This window comes from Octopus sinensis, linkage group LG29 (assembly GCF_006345805.1).
Source record: "Octopus sinensis linkage group LG29, ASM634580v1, whole genome shotgun sequence".
Taxonomy (NCBI): Eukaryota; Metazoa; Mollusca; class Cephalopoda; order Octopoda; family Octopodidae; genus Octopus; species Octopus sinensis.
In genome coordinates, this window is record NC_043025.1 from 12,695,054 (window position 1) to 12,706,976 (window position 11,923).

Here is an 11,923-nt window from a genome sequence, read left to right on the forward strand (position 1 = left end):
GTAAGTTGTTCTGTTTATTGCCTTCTCAAATTTGACTATTTATTATTTTATACACAATATGAAATGTTGCTAAGTAACCAGATATATTTGTCCATAATATTTCATTTCTTTCTTTGCCTCTTTCCTCTAATCCTCATCATCGACATTTTTATAAATATTTAACCAAAAATTGAGATCCCACATGGCGCATCCGAGAATCACTGAGAAAATTTGGATGAATGACATTAAAGGAGTGGAAAATTTAATAAAAGACAATCCAGATCCCACATAGCACATGCGAAAATTAGAGTAACTTTGGATGGATGACATCAAAGGGGTTAAAAATATAATAAGAATGGATTCAACAAGGACAGTGAAGTTGGCAGAAGTAGTTCTGCTCCCGACTTACTTAGGAAAGAGAACTTCGAAAATCACAGTCACGGATATTCCACCAGAAATAAAAAAAAGTCAAAGAGTAGGTAGAACCCTTGCATTTCTTTTGTTTTAAATGACTGCACTTAACCTTGGGTGTTTGAATGTAAGTGGTCTGAGCTCGAAGTGGAAGCAAGCTTCTTTCCTGGACAACCTCAGATAACACAATCTACATGCGATGGTTGCTACAGAGACCAAGCTGGACAGTCTACAAGCCTTCTCGCCCCTCCTGAATGACTATGAGAAAATCATGTCTCCTAGCCGGTCCGAAGGCAAGGGGGTGTAATTGGTACTGATTCGTAAAGGCTTGGCTCTGCAGACATCGAAGTAGTTCAGACGCTCATAAAAGACAAATTTGGATGAATGACATCAAAGGAGTGGAAAAATTAATAAAAAAGGATCCCACAAAAGTTGTTCTGTTTATTGCCTTCTCAAATTTAACTGTTTTTAGGGAGTATAATTGAAAACTTTACCATGTAAGAATCAATTTTGACCGAGTATGTTGGTCGAAATAATTCAAGAAGCAAACCAGCTGGACGAGCCAGCAAAAAAGTTTGCGGCAGTAGCCGCTGTGTCTTCAAGAGGTATTATGATTGAAACAGAGAAGCTCTTTGAGCTTTTCCAGAGAATGAAAGAGGAGGGTGGGGATATAAAGATCTCACCCTCCCCTAGTGTTGAAAATATGAAGAGGACAGTCGTTTACAAAACGTACCATCTTTCATCAAAAAAATTTAAGCACTTCGAAAAGTGTGAATGTGAAATAGAAAAATACCTGGTCCCTATATGGAAAGATATAAAATGCATAGTGAGGGGCCGGGCATATGGAACAATAAAGGCCAGATTCAAGACGGACGAAAAGCGCACGAGCACTCAGTGAGTCATCTAAAAACAAAGGATGTGGTGTTGCTCCCAACATACATGGGAAGGAGAACAGCTCCTCGGGGGAAGAGGTGGCCTGCGGGAATTCCGTGAGTCCCCTAAAAACTAAGGAGGTGGTACTTCTGCTGACCTATATGGGACAGAGGACGTCCTGGGTCAAGATTGCAGAAGTGCCGCCAGAAGAGTACCATTTGATTTGAGTGACATCAAACGGAAAGAAATGGATGAGTTCATAAGAAAAGCAAGAGCAAAAAGTTCACCAGGGAACAATGGAGTGAGCTACAAGGTATATAAATATTGCCTGAAAATAGGTTTGCAGCTGTTTGCACTGCTACGAGAACTGTTGAGGAAAAAAGCTGTGATAGAAAAATTGTCAAGAATAAAAAAATCGATTTTGTACCGAGGGAAGCAATCCAAAAATGCTTGAGGCTGATATGGCAACAAACAAGTTACATAACGAAGGGTAGTCGCTTCGGCATTGTAGAGGTGCGTTTCCCTAGCGAAGAAAAAGCTAGGGAACATTCAACAAGGACATTGAAGTCAGCAGAAGTAGTTCTGCTCCCGACTTACTTAGGAAAGAGAACTTCGAAAATCACAGTCACGGATATTCCACCAGAAATAAAATAAGTCAAGAGTAGGTAGAACCCTTGCATTTCTTTTCTTTTATATGATTGCACTTAACCTTGGGTGTTTGAATGTAAGTGGTCTGAGCTCGAAGTGGAAGCAAGCTTCTTTCCTGGACAACCTCAGATAACACAATCTACATGTGATGGTTGCTACAGAGACCAAGCTGAACAGTCTACAAGCCTTCTCACCCCTCCTGAATGACTATGAGAAAATCATGTCTCCTAGCTGGTCCGGAAGGCAAGGGGGTGTAATTGGTACTGATTCGTAAAGGCTTGGCTCTGCAGACATTGAAGGAGTTCAGACGCTCATAAGAGACAATACAGATCCCACATGGTGCATATGACAATCACCGAGAAAATTAGGAATGGTGACATCGAAGGAGTTAAAAAATTAATAAGTAAGGATCCAACGAAAGTTGTTCTGTTTATTGCCTTCTCAAATTTGACTGTTTATTATTTTATACACAATATGAAATGTTGCTAAGTAACCACATAAATCTTCCCATAATATTTCATTTCTTTCTTTGCCTCTTTCCTCTAATCCTCATCATTGACATTTTTATAAATATTTAACCAAAAATTGAGATCCCACATGGCGCATACGAGAATGAGAGAAAATTTTCGATGGGTGACATCGAAGGATTTCAAATGCTCATAAAAGACAAACTAGATGCCACATGGTGCATACGAGAATCACTGAGAAAATTTGGGATGGGTGACATCGAAGGGGTTAAAGATTTAATAAAAAAGGATCGAACAATAGTAAGTTGTTTGGCACTGTCATGCCTTTAGTCGTCTGAAGTGAAAGTAGAAAAATCAGACGTCAACTTCGTGTATTTCCATCGTCAAGTTTATACCTTCGTTAATTTACTCCGTTTATTTACCTACCACCACGCTGTTAGGTTTATAAAACAATTGAAGTTCAGTTTAAACTTTATAAATAAATATATTCTTGCATTATTCATTATTGTTTTTAAAAAAGAAATCACACCAAATCTGCACAAATGACTACCACCACCACGGGATCACATACATCAATCAGAATGACCACTGACCACCACTACCACCACTGAAACCGCACGTAATTCAAAGTTTGAAAGTTCCTCATTTTGAAAGTTCTTCTCTTTGATATCAACACGTGCCAAAAAATTTTCAATATGGCTTCTGCATATCCAAGTCTAAAAGAAATTAATCACCGCGATATTGCCATCGCCACAGCTACAGCAGCAGATAGCATTAATTTGCTTAAGAGACATGGCCTTTTGAATACCCAGAAAATATGTATATCGTGTGGAGGTAGCATGAGTGAAATAGCGAAAAAAAATTTCTTGTATGAAGTAATATGGTCATGTGGAAGGCCTTGTAGAAAAACCGTTTCAGTTAGAAAAGGAATATTTTTAGAAAATAGTAAATTGAAGTGTCAACAAATTATAGATATATTGTATTATTGGGCCAAAGAAGATTTAGCCAAGGGAATAGGACAGGAATGTCATTTAGCAAATGTAGCCGTGACAGATTGGAGGAATTTTTGCCGTGATATATGTGCAGAATATTATGTTGCACAAAACATTAAGCTCGGAGGGCCGAACCGAATTGTAGAGATAGACGAAAGCGCGTTTGTTAGAAGGAAATATAATGTTGGCCATCGGGTTAAAACGCAGTGGGTATTTGGCGCTTTAGAAAGAGATACCAGAAGATGTTTATTAGTGACAGTGGAAGATCGGAGAGCGGATACCCTTTTACAAATTATACAAGACCGTATATTGCCTGGTACAACCATAATTTCCGACCTTTGGCGTTCGTATAATACGCTCAATCAGCTAGGATACAGGCATTTGACCATGAATCATTCAATAAATTTTGTTGATCTGGTAACATTTGCCAAAACCAACCACATAGACTGTTTATGGAAGCATGTGAAGAATTGTAACAAAAGAGAAAATGGAACAGCCCGAAATTTACTTCAGACCCATCTCATCGAATTCATGTGGCGTTATGAATTTAAGGACGATATATTCGGAAAGTTATTGGAGCAAATTCGACAGCTATATCCATGTGTCTGAGACCTTAGAGAGTATAAGTATCTACAGAGCATAAGTATCACATTTATTTTTAAACTTAACTTCAAGCTTCATTTGTTTTATATTTTGATAAATTCTCTGTTGAAAATTATATTTTTACATTCTAAATAATTTGCGTTTATTAATTTGATATATTTACACGCGTTTTTGATAAACTTTGCGTTTTTTAATTTGATAAATTCTACGGAAAGAAACGAAGGTGGACAAGTGACGTCACACTTTTTCTACTTTCCTCCTGACAACTAAAAGCATGACAGTGCCAGTTGTTCTGTTTATTGCCTTCTCAAATTTGACTGTTTATTATTTTATACACAATATGAAATGTTGCTAAGTAACCACATAAATTTGTCCATAATATTTCATTTCTTTCTTTGCCTCTTTCCTCTAATCCTCATCATCAACATTTTTATAAATATTTAACCAAAAATTGAGATCCCACATGGAACATACGAGAATCACTGATAAAATTTGGATGGGTGACATTGAAGGAGTTGAAATTTTCATAAAAGACAATCCAGATCCCACAGGGTGCATACGAGAATCACTGAGAAAATTTTGGATGGGTGACATGAAAGGGGTTGAAAATATGATAAGAATGGATTCAACAAGGACATTGAAGTTGGCAGAAGTAGTTCTGCTCCCGACTTACTTAGGAAAGAGAACTTCGAAAATCACAGTCACGGATATTCCACCAGAAATTTAAAAAAGTCCAAGAGTAGGTAGAACCCTTGCATTTCTTTTGTTTTAAATGACTGCACTTAACCTTGGGTGTTTGAATGTAAGTGGTCTGAGCTCAAAATGGAAGCAAGCTTCTTTCCTGGACAACCTCAGATAACACAATCTACATGTGATGGTTGCTACAGAGACCAAGCTGGACAGTCTACAAGCCTTCTCGCCCCTCCTGAATGACTATGAGAAAATCATGTCTCCTAGCCGGTCCGGAAGGCAAGGGGGTATAATTGGTTCTGATTCGTAAAGGCTTGGCTCTGCAGACATCGAAGTAGTTCAGACGCTCATAAAAGACAATCCAGATCCCACATAGCGCATACGAGTATCACTGAGAAAATTTGGATGGATGACATCGAAGGGGTTAGAAATATAATAAGAATGGATCCAACAAAAGTAAGTTGTTCTCTTTATTGACATTTTAAAAATATTTAACCAAAAATTGAGATCCCACATGGCGCATACGAGAATAACTGATAGAATTTGGATGAATGACATCGAAGGGGTTAAAAATTTAATAAAAAAGGATCCAACAAATGTTGTTCTGTTTATTGCCTTCTCAAATTTGACTGTTTTTAGGGAGTATAATTGAAAACTTTACAATGTAAGAATCAATTTTGACCGAGTATGTTGGTCGAAATAATTCAAGAAGCAAACCAGCTGGATGAGCCAGCAAAAAAGTTTGCGGCAGTAGCCAAATTTTAGGTTTATCCACTGGGGTGCGAGGTACACAACGGTGGGTGTGCTTTTCGACACCCCTGCGGAGGCTCAAAAATTTGACTATAACCCTAATTTGGTTTCTCCCCACCTATGGTGGGCAAAAATTGACAAGCGCCTGAGGGTGTGGGCTGTCACCCGGAATAGAAACTGAATGGATAGAAGATACTTATCTTTTGGGGTCTGGGTGGTGACCCAGCCAGGCGCTTAAATGTAAAAATTTTGCCAGCAGCTGATTGGGTAGGGTCAAAAGCAATTTTGATATAGAAAACGAGTTGGTAGGATACCTGCTAAATTTTAGGTTTATCCACTGGGGTGGGAGGTACACAACGGCGGCTGATTGCGTCAGGTCAAAAGCAATTTTGAATTTATGGACCTAAGAAGTGTCTTAGGTCCTTGGCATCTCTCTACCCAACCAAATCTCAAACATCAGAGGACAACTGCTAGTGTTTAAGATTCAAAAGAAATAAACTTTCTTTTCAATGAATCACAGAGAAAATTTTAATGAGTGACATCGAAGGAGTTCAGACGCTCATAAAAGAGAATCCAGATCCCACATGGTGCATACGAGAAACACTGAGAAAATTTGGATGAATGACATCGAAGGGGTTAAAAAATTAATAAGTAAGGATCCAACAAAAGTTGTTCTGTTTATTGCCTTCTCAAATTTGACTGTTTATTATTTTATACACAATATGAAATGTTGCTAAGTAACCACATAAATTTGTCCATAATATTTCATTTCTTTCTTTGCCTCTTTCCTCTAATCCTCATCATTGACATTTTTATAAATATTTAACCAAAAATTGAGATCCCACATGACGCATACGAGAATCACTGATAAAATTTAGATGAGTGACATCAAAGGAGTGGAAAGACTCGTAAAAAAGGATCCAACAAAAGTTGTTCTGTTTATTGCCTTCTCAAATTTGACTGTTTATTATTTTATACACAATATGAAATGTTGCTAAGTAACCACATAAATTTGTCCATAATATTTCATTTCTTTCTTTGCCTCTTTCCTCTAATCCTCATCATTGACATTTTTATAAATATTTAACCAAAAATTGAGATCCCACATGACGCATACGAGAATCACTGAGAAAATTTAGATGAGTGACATCAAAGGAGTGGAAAGACTCGTAAAAAAGGATCCAACAAAAGTTGTTCTGTTTATTGCCTTCTCAAATTTGACTGTTTTAGGGAGTATAATTGAAAACTTTACAATGTAAGAATCAATTTCGACCGAGTATGTTGGTCGAAATAATTCAAGAAGCAAACCAGCTGCATGAGCCAGCAAAAAAAAAAAGCGTGTTTCCTCGACGACCTCAGATCACACGATATGCATGTGATGGTTGCTACAGAGACCAAGCTGAACAGTCTACAAGCCTTCTAGCCCCTCCTGAATGACTATGAGAAAATCATGTCTCCTAGCCGGTCCGGAAGGCAAGGGGGTGTAATTGGTACTGATTCGTAAAGGCTTGGCTCTACAGCCATCGAAGGAGTTCAGACGCTCATAAAAGACAATCCAGATCCCACATGGCGCATACGAGTATCACTGAGAAAATTTGGATGGGTGACATCGAAGGAGTTAGAAATATAATAAGAATGGATCCAACAAAAGTAAGTTGTTCTCTTTATTGACATTTTTTAAATATTTAACCAAAAATTGAGATCCCACATGGCGCATACGAGAATCACTGAGAAAATTTGGATGGATGACATTGAAGGGGTTAAAAATTTAATAAAAAAGGATCCAACAAAAGTTGTTCTCTTTATTGCCTTCTCAAATTTGACTGTTTTTAGGGAGTATAATTGAAAATTTTACAATGTAAGAATCAATTTTGACCGAGTATGTTGGTCGAAATAATTCAAGAAGCAAACCAGCTGGATGAGCCAGCAAAAAAGTTTGCGGCAGTAGCCAAATTTTAGGTTTATCCACTGGGGTGCGAGGTACACAACGGTGGGTGTGCTTTTCGACACCCCTGCGGAGGCTCAAAAATTTGACTATAACCCTAATTTGGTTTCTCCCCACCTATGGTGGGCAAAAATTGACAAGCGCCTGAGGGTGTGGGCTGTCACCCGGAATAGAAACTGAATGGATAGAAGATACTTATCTTTTGGGGTCTGGGTGGTGACCCAGCCAGGCGCTTAAATGTAAAAATTTTGCCAGCGGCTGATTGGGTAGGGTCAAAAGCAATTTTGATATAGAAAACGAGTTGGTAGGATACCTGCTAAATTTTAGGTTTATCCACTGGGGTGTGAGGTACACAACGGCGGCTGATTGCGTCAGGTCAAAAGCAATTTTGAATTTATGGACCTAAGAAGTGTCTTAGGTCCTTGGCATCTCTCTACCCAACCAAATCTCAAACATCAGAGGACAACTGCTAGTGTTTAAGATTCAAAAGAAATAAACTTTCTTTTCAATGAATCACAGAGAAAATTTTGATGAGTGACATTGAAGGAGTTCAGATGCTCATAAAAGACAATCCAGATCCCACAGGGAGCATACGAGAATCACTGAGAAAATCTTGGATGAATGACATCGAAGGGGTTAAAAAATTAATAAGTAAGGATCCAACAAAAGTTGTTCTGTTTATTGCCTTCTCAAATTTGACTGTTTATTATTTTATACACAATATGAAATGTTGCTAAGTAACCACATAAATTTGTCCATAATATTTCATTTCTTTCTTTGCCTCTTTCCTCTAATCCTCATCATTGACATTTTTATAAATATTAACCAAAAATTGAGATCCCACATGACGCATACGAGAATCACTGAGAAAATTTAGATGAGTGACATCAAAGGAGTGGAAAGACTCGTAAAAAAGGATCCAACAAAAGTTGTTCTGTTTATTGCCTTCTCAAATTTGACTGTTTTAGGGAGTATAATTGAAAACTTTACAATGTGAGAATCAATTTTGACCGAGTATGTTGGTCGAAATAATTCAAGAAGCAAACCAGCTGGATGAGCCAGCAAAAAAAAAAAAGCGTGTTTCCTCGACGACCTCAGATCACACGATATGCATGTGATGGTTGCTACAGAGACCAAGCTGAACAGTCTACAAGCCTTCTAGCCCCTCCTGAATGACTATGAGAAAATCATGTCTCCTAGCCGGTCCGGAAGGCAAGGGGGTGTAATTGGTACTGATTCGTAAAGGCTTGGCTCTACAGCCATCGAAGGAGTTCAGACGCTCATAAAAGACAATCCAGATCCCACATGGCGCATACGAGTATCACTGAGAAAATTTGGATGGGTGACATCGAAGGAGTTAGAAATATAATAAGAATGGATCCAACAAAAGTAAGTTGTTCTCTTTATTGACATTTTTTAAATATTTAACCAAAAATTGAGATCCCACATGGCGCATACGAGAATCACTGAGAAAATTTGGATGGATGACATTGAAGGGGTTAAAAATTTAATAAAAAAGGATCCAACAAAAGTTGTTCTCTTTATTGCCTTCTCAAATTTGACTGTTTTTAGGGAGTATAATTGAAAACTTTACAATGTAAGAATCAATTTTGACCGAGTATGTTGGTCGAAATAATTCAAGAAGCAAACCAGCTGGATGAGCCAGCAAAAAAGTTCGCGGCAGTAGCCAAATTTTAGGTTTATCCACTGGGGTGCGAGGTACACAACGGTGGGTGTGCTTTTCGACACCCCTGCGGAGGCTCAAAAATTTGACTATAACCCTAATTTGGTTTCTCCCCACCTATGGTGGCCAAAAATTGACAAGCGCCTGAGGGTGTGGGCTGCCACCCTGAATAGAAACTGAATGGATAGAAGATACTTATCTTTTGGGGTCTGGGTGGTGACCCAGCCAGGCGCTTAAATGTAAAAATTTTGCCAGCGGCTGATTGGGTAGGGTCAAAAGCAATTTTGATATAGAAAACGAGTTGGTAGGATACCTGCTAAATTTTAGGTTTATCCACTGGGGTGCGAGGTACACAACAGCGGCTGATTGCGTCAGGTCAAAAGCAATTTTGAATTTATGGACCTAAGCAGTGTCTTAGGTCCTTGGCATCTCTCTACCCAACCAAATCTCAAACATCAGAGGACAACTGCTAGTGTTTAAGATTCAAAAGAAATAAACTTTCTTTTCAATGAATCACAGAGAAAATTTTGATGAGTGACATTGAAGGAGTTCAGATGCTCATAAAAGACAATCCAGATCCCACAGGGAGCATACGAGAATCACTGAGAAAATCTGGATGAATGACATCGAAGGGGTTAAAAAATTAATAAGTAAGGATCCAACAAAAGTTGTTCTGTTTATTGCCTTCTCAAATTTGACTGTTTATTATTTTATACACAATATGAAATGTTGCTAAGTAACCACATAAATTTGTCCATAATATTTCATTTCTTTCTTTGCCTCTTTCCTCTAATCCTCATCATCGACATTTTTATAAATATTTAACCAAAAATTGAGATCCCACATGACGCATACGAGAATCACTGAGAAAATTTAGATGAGTGACATCAAAGGAGTGGAAAGACTCGTAAAAATAGATCCAACAAAAGTTGTTCTGTTTATTGCCTTCTCAAATTTGACTGTTTTAGGGAGTATAATTGAAAACTTTATTATGTGAGAATCAATTTTGACCGAGTATGTTGGTCGAAATAATTCAAGAAGCAAACCAGCTTGATGAGCCAGCAAAAAAGTTCGCGGCAGTAGCCAAATTTTAGGTTTATCCACTGGGGTGTGATGTACACAATGGTGGGTGTGCTTTTCGACACCCCTGCGGAGGCTCAAAAATTTGACTATAACCCTAATTTGGTTTCTCCCGACCTATGGTGGGCAAAAATTGACAAAAGCCTGAGGGTGTGGGCTGCCACCCTGAATAGAAACTGAATGGATAGAAGATACTTATCTTTTGGGGTCTGGGTGGTGACCCAGCCAGGCGCTTAAATGTAAAAATTTTGCCAGCGGCTGATTGGGTAGGGTCAAAAGCAATTTTGATATAGAAAACGAGTTGGTAGGATACCTGCTAAATTTTAGGTTTATCCACTGGGGTGTGAGGTACACAACGGCGGCTGATTGCGTCAGGTCAAAAGCAATTTTGAATTTATGGACCTAAGCAGTGTCTTAGGTCCTTGGCATCTCTCTACCCAACCAAATCTCAAACATCAGAGGACAATTGCTAGTGTTTAAGATTCAAAAGAAATAAACTTTCTTTTCAATGAATCACAGAAAATTTGGATGAATGACATCGAAGGAGTTCAGATGCTCATAAAAGACAATCCAGATCCCACAGGGAGCATACGAGAATCACTGAGAAAATCTTGGATGAATGACATCGAAGGGGTTAAAAAATTAATAAGTAAGGATCCAACAAAAGTTGTTCTGTTTATTGCCTTCTCAAATTTGACTGTTTATTATTTTATACACAATATGAAATGTTGCTAAGTAACCACATAAATTTGTCCATAATATTTCATTTCTTTCTTTGCCTCTTTCCTCTAATCCTCATCATCGACATTTTTATAAATATTTAACCAAAAATTGAGACCCCACATGGTGCATACAAGAATCACTGAGAAAATTTAGATGAGTGACATCAAAGGAGTGGAAAGACTCGTAAAAATAGATCCAACAAAAGTTGTTCTGTTTATTGCCTTCTCAAATTTGACTGTTTATTATTTTATACACAATATGAAATGTTGCTAAGTAACCACATAAATTTGTCCATAATATTTCATTTCTTTCTTTGCCTCTTTCCTCTAATCCTCATCATCAACATTTTTATAAATATTTAACCAAAAATTGAGACCCCACATGGTACATACGAGAATCACTGAGAAAATTTAGATGAGTGACATCAAAGGAGTGGAAAGACTCGTAAAAATAGATCCAACAAAAGTTGTTCTGTTTATTGCCTTCTCAAATTTGACTGTTTATTATTTTATACACAATATGAAATGTTGCTAAGTAACCACATAAATTTGTCCATAATATTTCATTTCTTTCTTTGCCTCTTTCCTCTAATCCTCATCATCGACATTTTTATAAATATTTAACCAAAAATTGAGACCCCACATGGTGCATACGAGAATCACTGAGAAAATTTAGATGAGTGACATCAAAGGAGTGGAAAGACTCGTAAAAATAGATCCAACAAAAGTTGTTCTGTTTATTGCCTTCTCAAATTTGACTGTTTTTAGGGAGTATAATTGAAAACTTTACAATGTAAGAATCAATTTCGACCAAGTATGTTGGTCGAAATAATTCAAGAAGCAAACCAGCTGGATGAGCCAGCAAAAAAAAAAAAGCATGTTTCCTCGACGACCTCAGATCACATGATATGCATGTGATGGTTGCTACAGAGACCAAGCTGGACAGTCTACAAGCCTTCTCGCCCTTACAGAATGACTATGAGAAAATCATGTCTCCTAGCCGGTCCGGAAGGCAAGGGGGTGTAATTGGTACTGATTCGTAAAGGCTTGGCTCTACAGCCATCGAAGGAGTTCAGACG

The 11,923-nt window shown here is 37.9% G+C and overlaps 1 long non-coding RNA gene across 1 annotated transcript; it reads left to right on the forward strand.

The window, feature by feature from the left end:
• Positions 1–5,674: 5,674 nt before the first annotated feature.
• On the forward strand, positions 5,675–9,129 carry LOC115226069. The gene is made up of 3 exons (XR_003882977.2): positions 5,675–5,741; positions 7,373–7,685; positions 9,057–9,129. It is a non-coding gene; the product is annotated as an uncharacterized LOC115226069 (long non-coding RNA).
• Positions 9,130–11,923: the final 2,794 nt, after the last annotated feature.